The following is a 25,270-nucleotide window of genomic DNA, read 5'->3' on the forward strand; positions in this document are numbered from 1 at the left end:
TGGAACTCCTCATCTTTTTTCTTTTAGCCATCTTCTTCATCAAAAGAGTTTCTGCAATTAGCTAGCTGACTACTTGATTAAAAGGAGCAAAGTTTACTTTCTGATCTCACAATCACTTGTGTATGTTACGCATTATCCAATAAAAATTTGGTGTTGTCCTGGAGGACAGCTGTGATTGGCTCCAGCCACCCGCAACTATGAACATGAGTGGTAGAAAATGAATGGATTGTAATACAAGAGAATGTTTTATATTTTTAATGTTATTATTGTTTTTATTAAAGATTTGTCTGTGAGCCAGATACAGCCATCTAAAGAGCCACATCTGGCTTGTGAGCCATAGGTTCCCGACCACTGCCCTAGAAGATTTCCAGGTGCGCTCTATGGTATTTCAGAGAAATATGTGCCTGTTGTGGACCAAAAAACAACAGGTTTTTTAGAGTTTAGATTTTGGGAGGACAGAGGTATGGAGAATTGGCTGGAAGCTGACAGTCGGCCCAACCCCCCACCTCACTTGCCTGATTAGGTTGCAAAAGGCTGTTAAGCTGTGTTGCTGGATTGTTTACACTACCCCCCATGTTCCCTGGAAAGACTGGAGGCTAGTTTCTTCTATCCTTTATTTGGTATAAAGTTAAGATGATATGTATGGTGGGTGTTTTCTGCACTCAACACAATTAAGAGTAAAAAGAGAGGAATTCTTCGATGTATTGACAAGGAAATGAGAGTTTGCCTTTCAAATATTTGCCCAAACATTGAAGAAATCACTAGGACACATCAGGTCATGTTTCTCATAAACACAAGAATGAAAAAACTTAACACATTCGCACTGGGACCTGCTGAATTTACTAAACCTTACTAAGAAAGTATCTCTATATATAAAAAGATAACTTTTTTGTCTTTTTAAAAATTTTTAACACCCCTTTTAATGAATTCTAAAAAGCATAACTCAAAAACTGTAATATAAAAATGTTTTTTTATGTCATAATAAATTTAATTTTGTTGTATTTATTTTGTTTAATTACCATAAAAGCATGCTTGGACTTTATATTTTTTCTTTAGTATTTGACTTAATTATTATAACATGTTTCTCATAAATTTGTATATAGTGTGCCTACAATTATTTGTAGGATCTTTAATGTGCCCCAACTTCAATAAGTTTGAGAACCACTGGTCTAGAGGTACACGTCACTCTCCTGACTCCAGGAGGGGAGGAAGAGTTAGGATCAGTGTAGAAATTTTTAATTAAGATATGTAAATATTGTCTCCTAAAGGTTCTTAAGGAAGGGAAAGAAGAAATTTTCAGATAAGTTCTACCTTCTTAGCTCTGTCTAGCAAGTGGCATCAGTCCTTCCAGAGAACTATAGGTAAACTACGATTAGCTGATTTTTGCCCCTTGTAAGCTCTTCTTCTTATTTTTTCTTCCTCAGAAAGGAGGGTAAGAGGGCCTGCCTCTTCCTTTTAAAACACTAATGTTAGCAAGTTTTGCAATTTCTTGGCACCTTATCACATAAGCTTCTTCTTTTCTTTGTGGTATTTAACTACTGCTAAATGAATAGCATTTAGACCCATTTCCTTAGATCAAGAAATAGTCTATTTGAACTTTCTGTCTCTGAATTAAGGTTTCAGGGGTAACCCTACTACAAATCCTTATTCAGTGTCTTCTTCTGTGGATTCAATGTCCTAAGGTGTTTAGTAAAGTTGTAGGGATGACACTTCCTACATCTGTACTGGCTCCTGCACCATTTGTCAGTGTCACAAATAAAATGTAGAAGTATCAATCTTAGTGATTGTAACCATGTTTTTTGCTCCAAATTGCCTGGAAAGGTTTTGCTTCAGTGAGTTAAGGGGGGTCTCACATAGCGTAATTTTATAAAGAGTTTGACTACCACTGAGACTGGCATTAAAATTAACTCTGATTATCGCTATCCCAACACAGATCCTCTATTCCCTGGGCTAGTCTGCTTGCTATTCTTTGAGCAACATTAGCTTACATCCACCATCTGGCTTTTTAAAAGGAAACATATAAAAAAATACCTTTTTGATCTTATTCAAAACTCGGGTATTCCTCAGCCAAGGTTAACCCTTTCCTGAACAAAACCTACATTGTAATCAAATCACTCTCTATCTCTTTCACATTTTCTCAACACTATAAAAGAATAAATTAAACAGTGCTTGTGATGTTCTAGGAAAATTATTTACTAGAGAGTCCCACCTTCGTACACAAGTGTATCATATATTTGTTCATGGCAATGAATACCTCTGGGACTACCATTTACTCATTAAATTAAATGTCATAGTACAGTATATCTTCAGATATTTTTTCCAAGGACCAATGACAAGCAGGTCCTCCAGGAATGACAGTTGTGTTACTCTGTGGAAATGCCACTTGGAAACTCATGCAGAAAGACAGAGATATTTTCCTAAAGAGTCTGAGATCTTTAGAATAAATAAAATAAATATAAAAAAGGAGCAATTTATTCAACAATATAGATGAAGTTCACACACAGTTTAATTAGCTTCACTGAGATTGGGTAAGAGAGATAAGGTTTATTAATAGCTTATGAAAGGAGACAGCATCATGAAACTGAAGGATGATTGAGTTGGGAAATCCTAAGCAGATTCACTATATTATTCTCTTATGTTATCTACATAAGCCTGTAAGTGCTCAAAGCAGATCTCAATTATGCCAAGCCCTGTGTCTTGGTTACTACTGTCTCAATGTGTACTGTTAGAGACCTTTCTAGTTATAGAAGATAAACACAAGAATGAAGATGGATGGAGATATTCCCAGTGGATTTACTTTCTATCCTATAACCTTCTCCTAGTTGCAGAAGACAAGTTCCTTAGGGCTGTGCCAGGACTTTATTGAAGATTTCTGTATGGGCTAGTGCATTCTGGTTAGGCCTCTTGTTTCTAGCTCCTGCCAATTCCTGTCCTTCACCTTCTTTAAAACCCAAGCTTGCACAGCTTTTCAATTCTATAAAGTCTTGCACATGCATTTAATTGTACTGTAAAGATATTCTTAATCTAAATAATGAAAAAAAAAGAAAAGAAAGAAGAAAGAGAAAGAGGGAAGGAGGGAGGGAGGAAGAAGAAAAAAGCTAACATACATTTAAAGGGAAATTTCTAAAGATCTAATATCTAATGTAGTGGAAACACAGTAAACTAAAAATCAGTAGTATTTACTGTTGCATAAATGTTTAATTTTTTTTCTAGATGAGGAAGATAAAGAGGAGAGGGAGGAATCATTTCAAGAATGATGTAAACAAAATAAAATTTATCAGAGACCCACGAGCTCTTGCCTTGCTTTTACTTGGATTGCCAAAGGCAAACTGAGTTTTGTCTTTCTCACTGCTGTTTCATTGTTTTCTAACCATCTCCAGACTAGCTCATGCACTGCATCCTTATTCTTAATGCAGAGCACACTGCTGGATACACATGTTCTCAACAATATTTAAATTAAGCTTACATAAATGAATAAATACATAGCATAGTGTGAGATGAGTAACAGTGTTAAGGACCGCCAGTGACAAAGTTCAAGTAGGTGAAACACGTCTCTCATTTGGTGTTCTAACTCATGGTGGACTGTCCCTCTGTTTCACCTGACTCATCTGGTATATACACCTCTTGTTGCATTATTCTCTGTATATAGATATTTCCATGTTTTATACTAATACATATTTAAAAGGTTTATATATCCAACTTACTGATGATGTCTTTTCTGATCAGAAAATAAATCAGAAGTTCAGAGTTAATGCTGTGATTCTTGCATTTTAAATATTCCTTCTACATGGAAAATTTAGGTGCCACGATAGGTACACCATGGTACCATACTTTAAGTCAACTAGGAACTAAAAAATCACATAGATCTGAGAGAAATTGATTTATATATTTTTGAGATTGTGTATAAAATATAAATTTGACTTGCAGGAGGGAAATTAAATGTGGGTTATATTACAAGAGAAATAAGAAAAGGCAAAGTGTTGTAAAAGTTATTTGACAACTTCTTTTACCTTGGAGGAATTGTCTTCCATATGAGAATGTTTTTTATAAATGTTTTATTTGTATCTATTATAAAATAAGTATCCTTTTCATCTGAAACTAGTTTAGATGCAAAAGCTGGGCTTAGTGAACACACAAGCTCTTCTGTCTGAGCTTGAACCAATGGAATAAAAACTATATATTTATTCATGCTTTATGCACACAGCTTAAGACAGAAGAAACTTATTTCAAATTCCAGATGCTCAGAATTATCTATCTATCTATCTATAAAGACACACACATAGTTATATACATAATATATATATTATATATATATATATATAATATATATATATATATCTGTAAGACTAATCTCATTGTTGGCCAAATGATTTTGTAAAATATAATTTTTAAGTTTGCTCACTTTTATTGTTAAACTTGATGCTGGGCAGCGCCAGGTAAGTGATCTGTGAAATTGCTAATTGCCTTCCTGCTTGAGAAGGGCCATTGTTATGCTAATATGTGCTGGAGGAGAGGTTTTGGCACCAGAAAAGTTTTAAAAAGGAGAGAAGGAGAAGAAGCAGCCAGTTTGTGTAGAAGCCAAGATGGCAAGGAAAGAGAGAGATGCCATTTTTGCAGAGTGAGAGCAGAAACAGAAGGTGTGCAGATAGGGAACCAGAGGTGAGGGGCTTTTGTGAGTTTTTCTGGGACTGGTGAGGCCTTTGATTCTAGAAAAAACTTCAGAGAAGATTCTGTGGTTGTGGAACTGAAGAATGTCAGTAGCTTTGTGAGTTCTGAGTGAAAGGGAAATGTTTTTCCCTGTGTGTTTCTCATCGGCTAGTACAAGTCTTGAATAAAGGAATGGCTCAGGACTTTTTGGCTCCCCTGTTTCTTTACCATCTGCCCGAATTTTATGTGAATCTGCATGTGCATGGCCATGATGGCGGGGGCTACTGGCAATATATCCATATAAATAAATATAAAAAATAACATTTGTGTTGGTCAGCTAAGTTTGTAAAGATGATATATATGTTTGCTCGCTTATAGTTTGCATTGGGTGTGGGGGACTGGCTGTATGGCAGGGTGGTTATAGCCTAAGGCTTAGTTTTGAGACTAAGCCTTTCCCACCCTAAGTGACTTTGTATCAGAGACTTTTTGTTTGTATATTGGATTAAAAGTTTTGATTTCTACACTATAAAATGGGGTAGAGGAGCCCATGCTGAAGGAGAGCAGAGAAAGGCCATGTGGAGAAGAGAAGAAGCAGCCATTATGGTGGAGTGCTGAAGGAGAAGCCAGTTTTTGCAGAGTTTGTGCAGAGAGAAGGAGATGGGGAACAGAGGTGAATAAGGCTGGTGAGGTAGAAGCCTTTGATGCTAGGAAACTCAGATAAGTCAGTGGTTTTGGGAGCCCTGAGTGAAAAGGGAAGTGTTTTTCCATTGTGTGTATTTCTTGCCTGCTGGTTAGAGCTAGGACTAAAGCTAATGGCTCACCAGTTCTTGGCTTCGTTGTTTCATTACCATCTGTCCGAATCAAATGCAAACCTGCATGGGCCAGGAGGCTTTGATGGTGACCATGGTACTGGTTTTACATTTGGCGCAGTCTGTGGCAGGATTTGATACAGATCGATATGGAGCCACCATCACCTTTGAGCAGTGGAGTAGAGGACTGGCTGCCTTTATAGTTCCCCATGGCTGACCTTTTGGGGACCGTAGGCTGGCTGACTTTTACAGCCATGCGAGAGGAAACCAAGAGCTCTGTGGAAGAGGTTTCCCAGGACCTGCAAACTGAACAGTGGGAGAAGCTGGAGCAAATGTGAGAGAAAGAGATGCCCACCCTGGAGCTGGAGCAAGCACTGGAGGAGGCCGACCAGGTTTGTGAGATTTGCTTGGAAATAGAACAGCCGCTGGGGAAGAAATCACAGGTTCATGAGTTGCACATTTCCCTGGATGTTGTGGAGAGCCAGCAGCGGCGAGAGGCTGGGGCTGAGGCTGGGGCCGGGGCTTCAAGGCCCATGGAGCAGAAGGCAGCAGCAGGCCGGGACTCACTCAAACTTGGCAGTGGGAGCTGGTGTTTTCAGTTCTTCTTTGGAGGATGAGGAGAATCAGGCTGGAGTTGCAATCCGCAGTCTTCATAAGATGGGAGCCCAGCTGCAAGGAGCACCTACTACGCCGCTGGTAGGTCTGTGGTTTTGGGACATAGGGGTGAATGCCATCATGCTCTCTGGAGCAGAGATAGAAATGCTGACTGCCATTGCCACGTGGTCCTCTTTGGGACAGTGTAAGACTTGCCAGGATGGCAAGGATGAGGGGGGTGGCTGAGGACCCATGTGCATGGACTGATTCCTGGACTATGACCTGGGCACTGGCTCCTTTGTTGGATGGACTTATGGATTTTAAACAATATGAAATCCCAAAACCACCCTGATGAGGGTGGGGGGCAGCTTACTAGATTCCTTCCCTCTGCCCCGGGAAGCTTTTCCCATGGCTAGAAAGAAGTCCGAGGACATTTTGTGTTTTTGGCAAAGTGCTCAGAGACTGGTGAAATGTACCTTTGTAATTTTTGAAATTGTATGTTTTGTCATGTTGTTGTAATTTGTGTAATGTGCCTAATTTCCTTGTGCAGGAATACCTATACTTTAGATTGTGAAGCAAGCAAAAGGGGTGGAATGTTGGTCAAATAAGTTTGTAAATATGTCATATATGTTTGCTTGCTTATAGTTTTCATTGGGTTTGTGGGACAGGCTAAAGCAGGGGTCTCAAACTCGCGGCCCGTGGGCCGCATGCGGTCCGCCGAACAATTTTGTGCGGCCCACAGACTAATCCACGAAGTTCAAAATATTTTGGATAAAATTAAGTAAGCCTAGGGGCCTACTTGTATTTTTCATTTCTCTAGCATCCTAGCTAGATATTAGCTTAGTTAACAGCAGTTGTGATGCAAACTACAGTTTCTGGTCGTTTTGTGACACTGAGTAAACTGCATGTACGATTGTGCTTGTTGTACTGATTTTTTTTTTGTTTTCAACTGCAGTGAGAAAAGTGTTGCGTAACAGTTGCCTTTTGTAGACCTAGTGCGGCCCGCCGAATGGCTGTGATCTTGCTCTGCGGCCCACATGCTGAGTTGAGTTTGAGACCCCTGGGCTAAAGGAAGCAGGGTCCTTATAGCCTAAGGCTTAGTTTTAAGACTAAACCTTTCACACCCTAAGTGACTTTGTATCAGAGACTTCTTTGTTTGCATATTGGATTAAAGATTTTAATTTCTACACTATAAAATGGGGCAGAGGAACCCATGCTGAAGGAGAGCTGAGAAAGTCCACATGGAAGAGAGGAGAAACAGTCGATATGGTGGAGTGCTGAAGGAGAAGCCAGTTTGTGCAGAGAGAAGGAGATGGGGAACAGAGGTGAATAAGGCTGGTGAGGTAGAAGCCTTTGATTCTAGGAAACTCAGATAAATCAGTGGTTTTGGGAGCCCTAAATGGAAAGAGAAGTGTTTCCCCATTGTGTGTATTCTTGCCCACCGGGTGAGAGCTAGGATTAAAACTAATGGCCCACCAGTTCTTGGCTCCATTGTTTCATTACTGTCTGTCCAAATCAAACCTGAATCTGCATGGTCCAAGCAGCTATAATGGTGGCCACGGCTACTGGCTTTAAAATTTGCAAAAATGATCATATCCACCATTTTATAAGAATGTTGGTTTTCCTCTTCCTTAGTTAGCAGTCCTGACATAGCATACAGTCACATTTACTTCAAGTTGATCCCCCTGCAAACACAGAAGTGACTCTCTGTCTTTGTGGTTTCTGACAATTATTATCAATATCCTTTTTTTTTACCCAGATTAATGTCCCAGTATTGATGACATTTTTTAGGTCACCAATGAGACTCACATTTCCTAACATATAAACTTATAGTCTATAGGTTAATTTTTTCAATTGTCTGCTTTCAAGTACAGTATAGCTATCAGAAGTCCATCAGGATATTTGTTTTTTATTAATTTTAATGGAGCGACATTGATCAATCAGGATACACAGGTTTAGAGAAAACATCTCCAGACTATTTTGACATTTGATTATGTTGCATACCCATCACGCGAAGTCAAATTGTCTTCCATCATCTTCTATCTGGTTTTCTTTGTGCCCCACCCCATCCCTCTCTTTCCTCCTATGCCCTCAGTAACCACCACACTCTTGTCCATGTCCCTGAGTCTCATTTTTATGTCCCACCTATGTATGGAATCATATAGTTCTTAGATTTTTCTGATTTACTTATTTCACTCAGTATAATGTTATCAAGGTCCATCCATGTTGTTGTAAATGATCTAATGTCATCATTTCTCATGGCTGAGTAGTATTCCACAGTATATATGTACCATATCTTCTTTTTTTTTTTTTTTTATATATAATTTTATTTTTTTAATGGGGTGACATCAATAAATCAGGATACATATGTTCAAAGATAACAAGTCCAGGTTATCTTGTCGTTCAATTATGTTGCATACCCACCACCCAAAGTCAGATTGTCCTCTGTCACCTTCTATCTTGTTTTCTTTGTGCCCCTCCCCACCCCCTATCCCTCTCCCATTCCCCCCTCCCCCCCGTAACCACCACACTCTTATAAATGTCTCTTAGTTTCACTATTATGTCCCACATACGTATGGAATAATACAGTTCCTGTTTTTTTCTGATTTACTTCTTTCGCTTCGTATCATGTTATCAAGATCCCACCATTTTGCTGTAAATGTTCCGATGTCATCATTTCTTATGGCTGAGTAGTATTCCATAGTGTATATGTGCCACATCTTCTTTATCCAGTCATCTATTGATGGGCTTTTTGGTTGTTTCCATGTCCTGGCCACTGTGAACAATGCTGCAATAAACATGGGGCTGCATGTGTCTTTACGTATCAATGTTTCTGAGTTTTGGGGATATATACCCAGTAGAGGGATTGCTGGGTCATAAGGTAGTTCTATTTTCAGTTTTTTGAGGAACCACCATACTTTCTTCCATAATGGTTGTACTACTTTACATTCCCACCAACAGTGTATGAGGGTTCCTTTTTCTCCACAGCCTCTCCAACATTTGCTGTTACCTGACTTGCTAATAACAGCTAATCGAATAGGTGTGAGGTGGTATCTCATTGCTGTTTTGATTTGCATTTCTCTAATAGCTAAAGAAGATGAGCATCTTTTCATATATCTGTTGGCCATTTGTATTTCTTCCTGGGAGAAGTGTCTATTCATATCCTCTTCCCATTTTTTTATTGGATTGTTTGTTTGTTTGTTGTTGAGTTTTATGAGTTCTTTGTATATTTTGGATATTAGGCCCTTATCTGAGCTGTCGTTTGAAAAAATCATTTCCCATTTAGTTGGCTTTCTGTTTATTTTGTTATCAGTTTCTCTTGCTGAGCAAAAACTTCTTAGTCTGATGTAGTCCCATTCATTAATTTTTGCCTTCACTTCTCTTGCCATTGGAGTCAAATTCATAAAATGCTCTTTAAAACCCAGGTCCCTGAGTTGAGTACCTATGTCTTCTTCTATGTACTTAATTGTTTCAGGTCTTATGTTTAGATCTTTGATCCATTTTGAGTTAATTTTTGTACAGGGGGAGAGACTGTAGTCCAGTTTCATTCTTTTGCATGTGGCTTTCCAGTTTTCCCAGCACCATTTATTGAAGAGGCTTTCTTTTCTCCATTGTGTGTTGTTGGCCCCTTTATCAAAAATTATTTGACTATATATATGTGGTTTTATTTCTGGACTTTCTATTCTGTTCCATTGGTCTGAGTGTCTATTTTTCTGCCAATACCATGCTGTTTTGATTGTCGTGGCCCTATAATAGAGTTTGAAGTCAGGTATTGAAATGCCCCCAGCTTCATTCTTTTTCTTTAGGATTGCTTTGGCTATTCGGGGTTTTTTATAGTTCCATATAAATCTGATGATTTTTTGCTCTATTTCTTTAAAAAATGTCATTGGAAGTTTGATGGGAATTGCATTAAATTTGTATATTGCTTTGGGTAATATAGCCATCTTGATTATATTTATTCTTCCTAGCCAAGAACAAGGTATATTCTTCCATCTAATTATATCTTTTTCGATTTCCCTTAACAATGGTTTATAGTTTTCATTATATAAGTCCTTTACATTCTTTGTTATGTTTATTCCTAAGTATTTTATTTTTTTTGTTGCAATCGTGAAGGGGATTATTCTTTTGAGTTCCTTCTCAGTTGTTTCATTGTTGGCATATAGAAAGGCTATTGACTTCTGTATGTTAATTTTGTATCCTGCGACCTTACTGTATTGGCTTATTGTTTCTAGTAGTCTTTTTGTGGATTCTTTGGGGTTTTCGATGTATAGTATCATATCATCTGCAAAAAGTGATACCTTTACTTCTTCTTTTCCGATATGGATGCCTTTTATTTCTTTGTCTTGTCTGATTGCTCTGGCTAGAACCTCTAGTACCACATTAAATAAGAGTGGAGAGAGTGGACAACCCTGTCTTGTTCCTGATTTAAGGGGGAAAGCCTTCAGTTTAGTGCCATTTAATATGATGTTAGCTGATGGTTTATCATATATGGCCTTTATCATGTTGAGATATTTTCCTTCTATACCCATTTTGTTGAGAGTCTTAAACATAAACTTGTGTTGTATTTTATCGAAAGCCTTTTCTGCGTCTATTGATAAGATCATGTGGTTTTTGTTCTTTGTTTTGTTGATATGGTGTATTACATTAACCGTTTTACGTATGTTGAACCATCCTTGAGATTCTGGGATGAATCCCACTTGATCATGATGTATTATTTTTTTAATATGTTGTTGTATTCGATTTGCTAGTATTTTGTTTAGTATTTTAGCATCTGTATTCATTAGAGATATTGGTCTGTAGTTTTCTTTTTTTGTGCCATCCTTGCCTGGTTTTGGTATGAGGGTTATGTTGGCTTCGTAAAATGTGTTTGGAAGTATTGCTTCTTCTTCAATTTTTTGGAAGACTTTGAGTAGAATAAGAACCAAGTCTTCTTTGAATGTTTGATAAAATTCGCTGGTATAGCCGTCAGGGCCTGGACTTTTATTTTTGGGGAGGTTTTTAATGGTTTTTTCTATTTCTTCTCTACTGATAGGTCTGTTTAGGCTTTCTGCTTCTTCTTGACTCAGTCTAGGAAGGTTGTATTTTTCTAGGAATTTATCCATTTCTTCTAGGTTGTTGAATTTAGTAGCATAAAGTTTTTCATAGTATTCTACAATAATTCTTTGTATATCTACGGTGTCCGTGGTGATTTCTCCTCTTTCATTTTGGATTTTGTTTATATGAGTTCTTTCTCTTTTTTCCTTGGTAAGTCTTGCCAAGGGTTTGTCAATTTTGTTGATCTTTTCAAAGAACCAGCTCCTTGTTCTATTAATTTTTTCTATAGTTTTTCTGTTCTCTAATTCATTTATTTCTGCTCTGATTTTTATTATCTCCTTTCTTCGGCTGGTTTTGGGTTGTCTTTGTTCTTCTTTTTCTAGTTCCTTAAGGTGTGAAGTTAAGTGGTTCACTTGGGCTCTCTCTTGTTTGTTCATATATGCCTGAAGTGATATGAACTTCCCTCTTATCACTGCTTTTGCTGCATCCCATAGATTCTGATATGTCGTATTGTCATTTTCATTAGTCTGTATATATCTTTTGATCTCTGCACTTATTTCTTCTTTGACCCATTCATTTTTTAAAAGTATGTTGTTTAGTTTCCACATTTTTGTGGGATTTTTTTCCTCTTTTTTGCAGTTGAATTCTAGTTTCAAGGCTTTATGATCAGAAAATATGCTTGGTACAACTTCAATTTTTCTGAATTTGCTGATGTTGTTTTTGTGGCCCAACATATGGTCAATTCTTGAGAATGATCCATGTACACTGGAGAAAAATGTATACTCAGTCACTTTGGGATGATATGTCCTGTAGATGTCTATCATATCCAGGTGCTCTAGTGTTTTGTTTAAGGCCACTATGTCTTTGTTGATTCTCTGTTTGGATGACCGATCTAGAGCCGTCAGTGGTGTATTGAGGTCTCCAAGTATGATTGTATTTTTGTCAGTTTTTGTTTTAAGATCAATAAGTAGCTGTCTTATATATTTTGGTGCTCCTTGGTTTGGTGCATATATATTAAGAATTGTTATGTCTTCTTGATTCAGTGTCCCCTTAGCCATTATGAAATGGCCATTTTTGTCTCTGAGTACTTTTCCTGTCTTGTAGTCAGCATTATCCGATATGAGTATTGCTACACCTGCTTTTTTTTGGATGTTATTTGCTTGGAGTATTGTTTTCCAGCCTTTCACTTTGAATTTGTTTTTATCCTTGTTACTTAGATGAGTTTCCTGTAGGCAGCATACAGTTGGATTTTCTTTTTTAATCCATTCTGCTACTCTGTGCCTTTTTATTGGTGAGTTTAATCCGTTTACATTTAGTGTAATTATTGATACTTGTGAGTTCCCTATTGCCATTTTATATCTTGCTTCCTGTTAGTTTTGTGTCTTGTTTGATCCTTCTCTTTTGTTTTTCTATCTTTTGTTTTTATTTGGTTGTATTCCATACATCTTTCCACTGTTGCTATCTTTTTTATCTCATGTGCTTCTGTGGTGGTTTTTTCAATGGTGGTTACCTTTGAATAATGAAAAGGGTCCCTACCCTGTTCATTGTAGCGAACTATTTTGTGAGTACTTTTGCACTCCATCGTCCTTTGCTACTGTTAATCTCCATCTTCTCCCCCTCTTTCTTTTTGTTGTTGTCACAGTTTAAATTTGGTTTTATTGTGTTCTTCTTGGAGCTTTTACTTGTGGCTCTGTTTTTTTTTGTTCTTTGTATCTGATTGGAGAACCCCCTTTAGTAATTCCTGGAGTGGGGGTTTTCTGATGATAAATTCCCTCATCTTTTCTGTATCTGTGAATGTTTTTATTTCTCCTTCATATTTGAAGGATAGCTTTGATGGGTATAGTATTCGTGGCTGAAAGTTCCTCTCTTTCAGGACTTTAAATATTGGGGTCCACTCTCTTCTAGCTTGTAGAGTTTCTGCTGAGAAATCTGATGATCATCTAATGGGCCTTCCTTTATATGTTGTATTCTTCTTTTCCCTGGCTGCCTTGAGAATTTTTTCTTTGCTGTTGGTTTGTGTCAATTTCATTATGATATGCCTTGGAGTAGGTTTGTTGGGGTTAAGAAAACTTGGAGTTCTGTTTGCTTCTTGAACTTGAGGCTTTAGTGTTTTCCACAGGCTTGGGAAGTTCTCATCTATTATTTGTTTGAGTATGTTCTCCATTCCATTTTCTCTCTCTTCTCCCTCTGATATACCTATTATTCTTATGTTATTCTTTTTGATGGAGTCAGATAATTCTTGTAGGGCTATCTCATTTTTTTTAATTTTTGAGTCTCTTTCTTCTTCTCTCTGTTGTACCTCAAGTTGCTTGTCTTCTATTTCACTAATCCTCTCTTCTATCTGACCTGTTCGATTAGCTAAGCTTGTTACTTCGTTTTTCAGCTCGTGAATTGAGTTTTTCATCTCTGTTTGATTTGTTTTTATAGTTTCAATTTCCTTGGACATATATTCTTTGTGTTCATTGAGTTGTTTTCTGAGCTCCCTAAATTGCCTTTCTGTGTTTTCTTGTATATCTCGGAGGATTTTTAGGATTTCTATCTTGAATTCTCTGTCATTTAGCTCCAAGGTTTCCAATATATTAAATTTTTTCTCCATAGATTTTTCCTCATCTAGCTGTGTTACCTCTCTTTCTTTTGTATCCATGATATTCGATTTTCTCTTCCTTAATGGCATCTGAGGGTGGTTTTGTTGATAGTATTAATGAGATTTAATAAAGAATAAAAAGCTTAAAAAAATAATAAAAAAAAATCGAAAAGAGTTGTTTTTTTAAAAAAAAAATTAATAATGAAATAAATAAAAATAAAATAAAATAAAAATTAGAAAAAAAAAAAAAAAAAAAAAGAAATTATTCCCCCCCTCCTTTTTTCCTCTCCTCTCCTCTCCCCTCTTTCTTGATAAAATCTTGTGGTGGACTGTGAATTATAACAAACAATGCCTGTTATGGAGGGCCTGAATTGGGGAAAAGTAATAAAGGGGCAAAAAAAAAAAAAAAAAAAAAAAAAGAAAGAAAAAAGAAAAAAAAGAGCGTATGGACCCACAAAAAGCAAATAAGGAAAAAATTTGGGTCAAGAATAAAATGATTTGCTTTTAGGTGTTGGTTGTCTAAGAGTTATGATGAGAGGATTAAGAGGAAAACGGAAAAATGGGGGGACAAATTAAAAAATTACTATTGTATTTAGTGGAACAAGAACTAGATAATATGGAGAGCCAGGGATGGGAGCACTGCTAGTGAGTTAAAAAGGTGAAGTAAAAACCCCCCAAAATGTCACAAACATAAGTTTGAGTCCCAGATAAGATAATTTGTTTGTTATTGAGGTTTGAATGAGAGGAGATGTAAAGGAAAAAGGAAGAAACTAATATAGAGGGAGAAAAGAAAGAGAGAGAGAGAGAGAGAAAAAAAAAAGAGGGAACCACTAAAAGAAGAAAAAAGAAAGGAGAGAGAGAGAGAGAGAGTTAAGGGTTTTGGAGTGCAACCCTCATAGAGAGAAAGGAAGAGAAGAGAAAAGATAATGGGAGATGTAACACTTATGGGTAGTGTAGTTCAAGGAGAGGAGAGAGTAAGACCGGTAGAGAGTTAATCGGCCAAATTGGAGGAGGAAAAAAAAAGTATCAAGAATGAAGATAAGAGAAACAAACGAACAAATATAATAAAATGGGATAGGTTATAAAGTCTGCAGATTATTCTTGATTTTGAGAGGTTATCTTCTTGCTTTTTCTTTTCTCTCCCTCTTCCTGGTCGGTGACTCTGTACCCCGGGTTTTGCCCCTTTGCCACGCTCAGGTGGAGGTTTGCAGTTGATAAGTCTCTATGGCAATGTCATGTATTGTGCTTTAGTCTCGTTGGCAGTCGAGGCTATTAGCATTTATAGGCTCCGACAGTGAGAGAGTCCGTGTTCCTGGAGCCTTTCTCTTAGTCTTTCCTTCCTCAATTAGTAGCCTGATAATCCAGCTATGGGGTTGCTGCTGCCTCTGCCTGGATAGTAAGAGGCTCAAAGAGCTGGCAACTCCCCACTCTATTTCCACTCAGCACAGGGCTCTGGGTAAGGCTCAGTCAGTCAGAGCTGCTAGCATAATCAGGCGGGCTTTCTACCCACTCACAGACCTCTGGCTCTGCCACTCTGTCCGGTAACACAAGCGGGTGCCCACTTCCGGGGCGCTTGGAGAAAACTCTCACTCACTGGCTGCGCGTGCAGACCAGGATATCCGGCCAGCAGTCTCACGCTCTGAGTGAAACCCCCGACCGCAGGGAAAAGTTGCAGCGTTGGAATTGAGTCTCGCTCCGTCCCCGTGCGCGGCTTTTGCAAGGCGCTGGGGCGGCCCGAGATTCCGCTTTGGCCCACACAAAGGCCCCTGACTCTGCTCCTCTGTGCGATGACACGGGCGCGCACTGCCGAGGCACTCGGAGGAATCGCTCACTCCTTATCTGCGCGCGCAAACCAGGATATGAGGCCGGCCGCTTTCCCTCTGAGTGAAACACCCTCGGCAAGGAAAATCTCCACCATTGGAATTAGTTCTCACTCCCTCCCGTGCGTGGCTTTCCCAGGGCGCTGGGGCTGCCCAGAGACTCTGCCCTCGGCCCACAGAAAGGCCTCTGACCCTGCCTCTCCGTGGGGCAACACGGGCACTGACTCCCGGGGCCTAGGAAGAAATCTCTCGCCCACTAACTGCGCACCAACCAGGAGACCGGGTAAAATGGCCGCGCCGCTTGTCTTTCTTTGTTTGGGTTTGGCGCGAGTGTTAGCTTGTATTGCCCGGGTTGCCACAGGATCAGATTTTCCTCGGCTTGGATCTCCGTGCCACAGCCTGGTTCGGCCGTTTGTATTCACCCCCTTTGCCCGCCTCAGTTTCTATATTCACAGTTACCAGAGAAAGCCGCCCTGTTTAGGTTAGTGAGGAAGGCGGAGCATTTCTTACTCCCTATTTCCTTCGGGGTTTGGTTATATATTTAGCCAATTTTTCACTCAATCATACCTTTGGGTGTATTGCAAAGCATCTGGAAGCTCCAAGTATAGGTTTTTCTGTTTCTGGTTGAAGATCTTGTTGAGTTTTGGGGGAGATTTATCGGTATCGCTTCCTACCCCGCCATTACTCTGACGTCGTCCCCATATCTTCTTTATCCAATTATCTATTGAAGGGCTTTTTGGTTGTTTCCACATCTTGGCCACTGTGAACAATGCTGCAATTAACATGGGGCAGCATGTGTCTTTAAGTACCAATGTTTGATTTGCATTTCTCTAATAGCTAATGAAGATGAGCATCTTTTCATATATCTGTTGGCCATTTGTATTTCTTCTTGGGAGAAGTGCCTGTTCATGTCCTTTTCCCATTTTTTATTGGATTATTTGCTTGTTTGTTGTTGAGTTTTATGAGTTCTTTGTATATTTTGGATATTAGGCCCTTATCTGAGCTGTTGTTTGAAAATATCAACTCCCATTTAATTGGCTATATGCTTATTTTGTTGTCAGTTTCTCTTGCTGTGCAGAAGCTTCTTAGTCTGATGTAGTCCCATTTATTTATCTTTGTCTTCACTTCCCTTGCCTTTGAATTCAAATTCATAAAGTGCTCTTTATAACCTAGGTCCATGATTTTAGTACCTATGTTTTCTTCTATGTAATTTATTATTTTATGTCTTATATTTAGGTCTTTGATCCATTTTGAATTAATTTTATTACAAGGGGACAAACTGTAGTCGAGTTTCATTCTTTTGCATGTGGCTTTCCAGTTTTCCCAGCACCATTTGCTAAAGAGGCTTTCTTTTCTCCCTTGTGTGTTTTTGGCCCCTTTATCAAAAATTATTTGACCATATATATGTGGTTTTATTTCTGGGCTTTCTATTCTGTTCCATTGGTCTGAGTGTCTATTTTTCTGCCAATACCATGCTGTTTTCATTATTGTGGCTCTATAATATAATTTGAAGTCAGGTATTGTAATGCCTCCAGCTTCATTCTTTTTCCTTAGGATTGCTTTGGCTATTCGGGGTTTTTTATAGTTCCATATAAACCTGATGATTTTTTTGCTCCATTTCTTTAAAAAATGACATTGGAATTGGGATATTTTACTTATCATCGTGTTTCACTGTTTTTCTCTATTGTTGGTAGAAGCAAGATTGTGGCTGCAAGTATTTCCAAAGTTTTCTCCTATGTCTGCTAATGTTATCAAGCCCTTAACAATACTTTCTTTGCATTCCAGAAAGAAGTAAGAACTTGGACTTGGATAATGGCTGATTTTTAGCCTCTCTTGGAAATATAATCTTAATTGGCCATTCTGGAATTTTGTGGTCATACTAATGAAGTAATCTGACATGTGGGTCTCTCCATCCCCCATAGAGAAAAGAAGCAATTTGCATGATAAAACAAAGAACTTTGCTGTTCCCTTCTTCTCAAAAGTCCTGTTTAAAAAAAAACAAAACTTTCTTTTGTTAATAGTTCCTTTGCCCCACCCTCCTTATAGTAAACCTTTCAGTTTCAGCACCCATTGAGGTGCCCTTCTAGTTTCTAAGTGAGATGCTGCTGGATTCATAAATTACTTAATAAAGCCAATCACATTCTTAAATTGAGTTGGTTAAATTTTGGTTTTTTATAAAGACAATGCTAATGTTTTTAAAAGAGGTGACTGCATCACTATCTTGCTATAGTTGAGATACAGAGCATGTATGCTTTATTATGTCTTTTTTATTTATTTTTAAAAATTTTCTGTTTATTTTCAAGGTAAGAAAACAATGGTTGATGCTTTTATTGTTGGCAGTTAAGGAGGTAACATAGATAAAATGGCTACTCAGTTACCATCTTTCTTAAGAACCATGCAGACCTGAAGGAGGAAGAAGGATTTGCCTACTCTATAGTCTGGCTCAGACCTCCCTTGCAGCTGGATGCTGATAAGGGACCATTGGATCAGGGTACAGACAATTTTGAGGAACTGTGGTGTCACTCACAATCACAAACAGAAAGTTATCTTGCAGCTGCCTTTGTCCAGGGCCCTTTGATGAATCCATATATCCCTGCTCCATCCCCTCCTTAGGGCCCACACCCCTTGCTGGTCTCAGTCTGCCAGCACTCAGGTGGTTTATTTATTTATTTTTATTTTTAATTTTTCTGAAGTTAGAAGCAGGGAGGCAGTCAGATAGACTCCCTCATACACCCCACCATGCTCCACCCGGCATGCCCACCGGGGGGTGATGCTCTGTCCAGGGGGACATTGTTCTGTTGCCACCGGAGCTATTCTAGCACCTGAGGTGGAAGCCATGGATACGTCCTCAGCACCCCGGCCAACTTTGCTCCAGTGGAGCCTTGGCTGTGGGAAGGGAAGAGAGAGATAGAGAGAAAGGAGAGGGGGAGGGGTGGAGAAGCAGATGGGCGCTTCTCCTGTGTGCCCTGACTGGGAATTGAACCTGGAACTTCCACACTCTGGGCTGATACTCTACCGCTGACCCAACTGGCTAGGGCCTGCACCCAAGCATTTTTAAAATAAATTTTTTTTCAAACATGCTAGTCTTGTGTTTTTCATTTGACTTGCAGTTTCTGCCTTTCAGCAACTTTGCTGTTGGAAGAAATAGGATTCTTTCAAGGTGTCAAGAGAAATAAATTTTGCATGCTGTTGGGCAGATAAAATATATTATGCTCACTTTGTTAAATATGGCGCTGTCACATGGAAGCCTGTCTCCCAAGTGATGATATTAGTTGCCCTTCCTGCTTGGGATGGGCGTGATTATGTTAATATGTGTTGGGGGAGGGCTTTCACACCAAAAGGTTTTAAAAGGAAGAGAGATCACATTGTTCCAGAAGAAGAGTGATTGCATTGTAGGAGGAGGGCAGAAAGCAAGGAGGAGAGCAGAGTAAGGCCACGTGGAGGAGAGAAGCAGCCAAAATGTCTGAAGGAGAAGCCAGTTTGTGCAGTTTGTATAGAGAGAAGGAGATGGGGAACAGAGGTGAATAAGTCTGGTGAGCTAGAAACCTTTGATTCTAGGAAACTCGGGTAAGTCAGTAGCTTTGTGAGCCCTGAATGAGTGGGTTTTGGAGCCCAGTGTGTGTTTTTACTTGCCCGCTGGGTGCAAGCTAGGATTAAAGATAATGGCTCACCAGTTCTTGGCTCCATTGTTTCATTACCAACTGTCCAAATCAAATGCGAACCTGCATGGGCCAGGTGGCTGTGATGGTGGCCGTGGCTACTGGCTTTACACATGCACACACATAGGAAGATTTGAGAAATAGTGGCAAGATTTAATAGAAGGCACACAGGATATAGATGCCACTGATGAAGCTGCCTCACTGCCTCATCAACGACCAGGGTGCTCAGCTGCATATCGCTGTAGAAGTCTGCCTCAGCCCCTCTTGTACTCACCAAGCCCAGGAGGAGAGCCAGGACCCAGAGCTGCCATGCCATTACCTTGGCATCCAAGGCTCCTGTAGTCCAGTGTCAACATAAGAAGTGTCCAAACCTGTAAGAATTTTTATGAGTTTATATGAGCCAAACTGTTGACAATTGCTGCAAAGCAAAGTCTCAATGGACTGAGAAAGTGCTCCAGAAAATGGCAGTCTCAATACTTATTTTATACATTAGAATCAAAGGGGAAGACATAATGGGGTTACATGAAATTGACTGGTGATAGGTTAGGGAGGTAGAAGAAAGCAAAACGGAGAAATCTCTGGGATTGGATAAAAAGTAAAGATGTATATATTGAAACTTACATAAGCGAGTATAAGATAGTTAATAGTTAATTAACACGATAGTAACAACAATGAGGAGGTTTGCAGGTTTCTACTCTGGTGGGATGTCTGCACTGACCAGGGCAGGAAAAGATTACCCTTACATTTCAAAGGCATGTTATCAGGTACAGTATTGTAGATGCAAAAGATGACAGACAGGCTTAAAGTAAGCATTGACCTTTGCTAGAGAAAAATACCTCCCTATCATGTGACTACCCACCATGAACTGCTTTTAGTTGGAAAGTTTTCATTTCAGGCCATCCGGTGTGCTTCGTTTAGGTCTCTGAGTCTGCAAGGCCACCATGCAGGCTTTTCCTGAGCTTGTCATGTTCAGACCAGTACAGTCACTGTTTCCCCAGCTCACAATCTGTAATGTATGGCCGCTAAAGAGAGGAAGCCCTCGCTGGTGCTACTGAGATGGGCCTTTGTTAAGCTTTGATTACATTTCTTTGGGTTTGGGAAGAGGTAATGTGGGTCAAATAAGTTTGCAAATATGATGTATATGTTTGCTCGCTTATAGTTTGCATTGGGTGTAGGGGACAGGCTATAAGCAGGCAGGGTCCTTATAGCTTAAGGCTTAGTTTTAAGACTAAGCCTTTCCCACCCTTTTTTAATACTAAGATCTTCTCAACACTAAGTTTTTCCTTATACCCTTGACTGTTGCTTGGTGTGGGGTGGTACACTCTTATGACAAATCCCATTTATGCCTCAGATGAGTGGCTTTGTATCAGAGACTTATTTATTTGTTTATTGGCTTAAAGGCTTTAATTTCTACACTATAAAATGGGGCAGACCGGGAGCAGTCTCTCTGAGTTCCTGCCATTGGCATTGCAGAGCAGAGGCAGCCAAGATAGCAGAGTGCTGAAGAAGCCTGTTTGTGCAGAGTTTGTGCAAAGAGAAGGAGATGGAGAACAAAGGTGAATAAGGCTGGTGAGGTAGAAACCTTTGATTCTAGGAATACTCGGATGAGTCAGTGGCTTTGTGAGCCCTGAATGGAAAGGGAAGTCTTTTCCCACTGTGTGTATTTTTGTGCTCACTGGGTGTGAGCTAGGATGAAAGGTAATGGCCCAGCAGTTCTTGGCTCTGTTGTTTCATTACCATCTGTCCGAATCAAATGCGAACCTGCACAGACCAGGTGGCTGTGATGGTGGCCATGGCTACTGGCCATACAAGTAAGCTTTCTTTCTATTTATTTATTTATTTATGTATTTATTTATTTATTGACTGATTTTAAAGAGAGAGGAAGGGACGAAGAGAGGGACATCAATTTGTTGTTCCACTTACGTACGCATTTATTGGTTGATTCTAGTACAGTGATACCTCGGTTCTCGAACGCCTTGACTTTCGACCAAATCGGTATTCGACCAGGAAATTCGAGAAAATTTTGTCTTGGAATCCGAACAAATATTTGGAACTCGAACGTCCGAGATTAGCCGAGTTGAGCCGAATGGCGTTCATTCGGCCGAGCGCGCCTTGCCTGCGTCATCAGTGTGAGTCACGCTTTGTGGAGAGAGAGAATCACGTTTTTGTGGAGAGAGTCACGCTTTGTGGTGAGAGTCACGCTTTGTGGTGAGACTCACGCTTTGTGGAGAGACTCACGCTTTGTGCACGCTTTGTACACTGAATTTAACCCTTAGACATGGGTCCAAAGAAAGCCAGAAGTGGTAATGCAGACAAAGGTAAGCGGAAAGCTGTGAGAACAACGATTGAGCTGAAAAAAGAAATCATTGCCAAATATGAACAGGGCACACGTGTTTCAGATCTGTCTGCTGAGTATGGCATGCCAAGATCTACTATCTCAACTTTCCTTAAGAATAAAGCTGTTATAAAGGCTGCCAATGTTGCCAAAGGTGTTACATTGTTAACAAAGCAAAGGCCTCAGATAATGGAGGAAATGGAGAAGCTGCTTCTTATTTTCATTAAAGAAAAAGAGTTAGCAGGTGACAGCATCAATGAAGTCGTTATTTGTGAGAAAGCACCAGTAAATAGGCATATTTTTGGGGCTTGGAACAAATTAATCCAGTTTCCATTATTTCCTATGGGTTTCATTGTTTCGGTTCTCGAACAATTTGGTTCTCGACCGTTCTCCCGGAACGAATTATGTTCGAGAACCGAGGTATCACTGTATGTGCCTTAACTGGAGATCAAAACCCCAACCTTGGTGTGTCTGGATGACACTCTAACCAACTGAGTGGCCTAGCCAGGGCTGGGATAATCTTTCTTTCAAACTATCCAATCTCTTGCCTGGATTTTCTTGGGCTTCATGTTCTAAGCTTTTCTGATCATTTTTCCAGGTTTTTCTCCTTCCCTTTACAGTTGCCATTTTTGCTCCTACTGTCATGTACTTAGTGAAAGTACCTCCCCCTGCATCATCTTAGCTTCTACTGCACATGCCTCAGCAGAGGAAGTTCCTCCTTGCTGCTTATCCCTCCCCCCGTTAGTCTCTGGGAACTGCCAGTTGTTCCCTGAGGAGGCTGGAAAGCCAGTGAAGCTGCCCTTTTCCAACCAATCCAGCTTAATGTCTGATTCCATTTGCTCTTTTTTTGTTGTTGTTAATAACTAGCTAGCTGCCTATGTGAGCAACTCTATCTAAATGATCTGAATATGGACCAGATTACCGGGGAAACTGCCCCTATGAAAGGAGCCTCTTTTGAATTAAATTGAATCCACACAATAGATTTAAAAATATGTGTTTGAAAATGTAATTCTCCTTCCTTCATGTATGTAAATTAAATGAAATAGACGTAAGAGAAGAGTCACTAAGTAGCAATCCTCCAGGGTCAGACTTTAATGAGCAATATATAATTAGGTCTCATTTGTTTTGTTTCTTTTTATATTTTCAGACTGTTAGTACCAATCAAAAAAAGTGCGCTTAATAATTCCATTGCCTGATGTTCCATTTAAACTCACCTTTAAGCAATATGGCTACAGTTCAAATGCATTGCTCCTCTCCCAGCCCAATGCAGCACCACACTGTGAGATTTCCCTTGAACCTCTAGTTCCACCAGTGGAAAAAGCTTTGGGAGGGGGCAAATATCATCCCCCAGCATTGTGGGTCACTTTGTGGGCACATTTACTCTGTTCTCACATCAGGGGATTGCAAAAGAATCTGTAGGTCCCAGCCACTGATAATTTGTGACAGAAAGTGTGGGAGGGGGTTGCAAACAACACGTAGATCAGTGGTAGTCAACCTGGTCCCTACCGCCCACTAGTGGGCGTTCCAGCTTTCATGGTGCAACCAAAGTATAAATAAAAAGATAGATTTAACTATAGTAAGTTGTTTTATAAGGATTTATTCTGCCAAACTTAGCGAAAATCCAACATAAAGTACTTGGTAAGTAATTATTATTATATGCTTTAACTTGCTGTAACTCTGCTTTATAAAGTAAAGTTACTTCCCTACTTATAAATCACCATTACTGTGGAAGCAATGGGCGGTTAGAAAATTTTACTACTAACAGAGATACAAAAGTGGGCGGTAGGTATAAAAAGGTTGACTACCCCTGACATAGATCTTGGCTGACTGAATTCATACCTGCAGTGCCTGAGTAGTAATTCCAGCCAGTGATCTTGCTCATCATCAGAAACAAGTCAGGAGTATACTCTGACCAGGGGAGCAGCAAGGTGCAGATCAGCATGCTTTGGATCCTAAAATAAGTTGTTCTGCCAGTTCTATAGCCCAGTGTGCTCATCTCCAAGCAAGCTGATGAGTCACAGCCTAACCTACTATGGAAAGCGCCTTCTAACATCATCTAAACAGAAGGATTGCTGACAACGTTTAGAAGTTGCACAACCCAGTAGTGCTTGAGCCTAGAGCAGGGCAGGGAACGCTGGTCACTCCCACAGAAATTTAAAGGATCATAAGAAGCTACTGTAAACAACAATATATGCAAAACTGGACAACCAGAAGAAATGGAAAAATTATTAAAAATGCAACTTACTAAGACTAAATCAGATAAAAACATAAGATCTTTATAGACCAATTACTAGTGAGAAGATTGGATCAGTAATTAAATATCTCCTAATGAAGCCCAGGACCACATAATTTCACTGGTGAATTTTACCAAACATTAAAAAGAAAAATTAACACCAATCTTTCTCAAGCTTTTTCAAAATATCAAAGTCAAAGAAATATTTCCAAACTAATTTTATGGACCAGCATTATTGTTGGGCAAACAAGTGTTTTAGGCTTGCTCAGTTGTACTTTGCCTGATTGGTGCATGAGCACGGGGCTGAACCATGCTGAACCATGTGTGTATAGTCTGTGTACGGCTACAGGTACTTGCCCTCAGCGTGGTAGATTGTGGATTGCAGATTGCCTGCCACCATTAGGAGGGGCCATTTTTTTTTTTTTGCTATTATTTCCTGGAGAAGAGGATTTTTTTCCCTGCCTTGTTTGCTTATCAGCCCTGAGAGAGGGAAACATTTCTCTCTGCCTTCTTGCTTGTTGGCCATTGTGAGACTCTAATAAATGGAATGACTCACTATTTTTCAGCTCCACAGTTTCTTTACTATCACAATTATGAGTTGATGTTTCTCATCTCTCTCCCTTCCTGTATGTCTGTCTCTGTTTGTCCCTCTCTCTGTGTGTCTCTCTCTCACACACACAAAAAGAAAAGAAAGAAAAAGAAAAACATCGTGTGTTCATGAATTAGTAGAATTAACATTAAAATGTCAATATGATTGATAGCCATCTATAGATTCAATGCAATTCCTATCAAATTTACATTTTTATAGAAGTAGAAAAAAAACTCTCTAAATTTTATGTGGGGCCAGAAGAGACCCTGAATAAATAAATTCTGAGAAGAAAAGCAGAGCAGAAGCTATCACACTTCCTGATGTCAAACTATATCATTATAACACTATAACCATCAAAACAGAATGGTACTGGCACAAAAACAGATACCAGGCCAATTGAACAGAATTGAGAGCCTTGAAATAAACCCAAGCAAGTATGGTCAACTAATTTTGACAAAGAAGCCAAAAATACTTAATGAAATAAAAAGACAGTTTCTTCAATAAATGGTGCTGGCATAATTGGACATTCAAATGTAAAAGTATGGAACTAAACCCATACCTACATCTTTCTCAAAAATTAACTTGAAATAGATTAAAGATATAAGTCTAATACCTAAAACTATGACACTCTTAAGAGAAAGCAGTGATAAAGCTTCTTGGCATGAGTATTTTTAATGATACTTTGAATAATACACCTAAAACACAAGGAACAAACAAATAAACAACAACAAATCATATGAGTACATCAAACTAAATATTATATACAGCAAAATAAATCTTCAACAAAGTGAAGAGTCAACCTAAAATATGGTAAAAAATGTTTAAAAACTATGCATCTGATAAGAGGTTAATATTCAAAATGTATAAAAATTTATATAATTCAATAGCAAAAAAAAAAAAAAGGCCCTGACCAGTTGGCTCAATGGTAAAGTATTGGCCCAGCATATGGATGTCCTGGGTGCAATT

This window comes from Saccopteryx leptura, chromosome 3 (assembly GCF_036850995.1).
Source record: "Saccopteryx leptura isolate mSacLep1 chromosome 3, mSacLep1_pri_phased_curated, whole genome shotgun sequence".
NCBI classification, from domain to species: domain Eukaryota; kingdom Metazoa; phylum Chordata; class Mammalia; order Chiroptera; family Emballonuridae; genus Saccopteryx; species Saccopteryx leptura.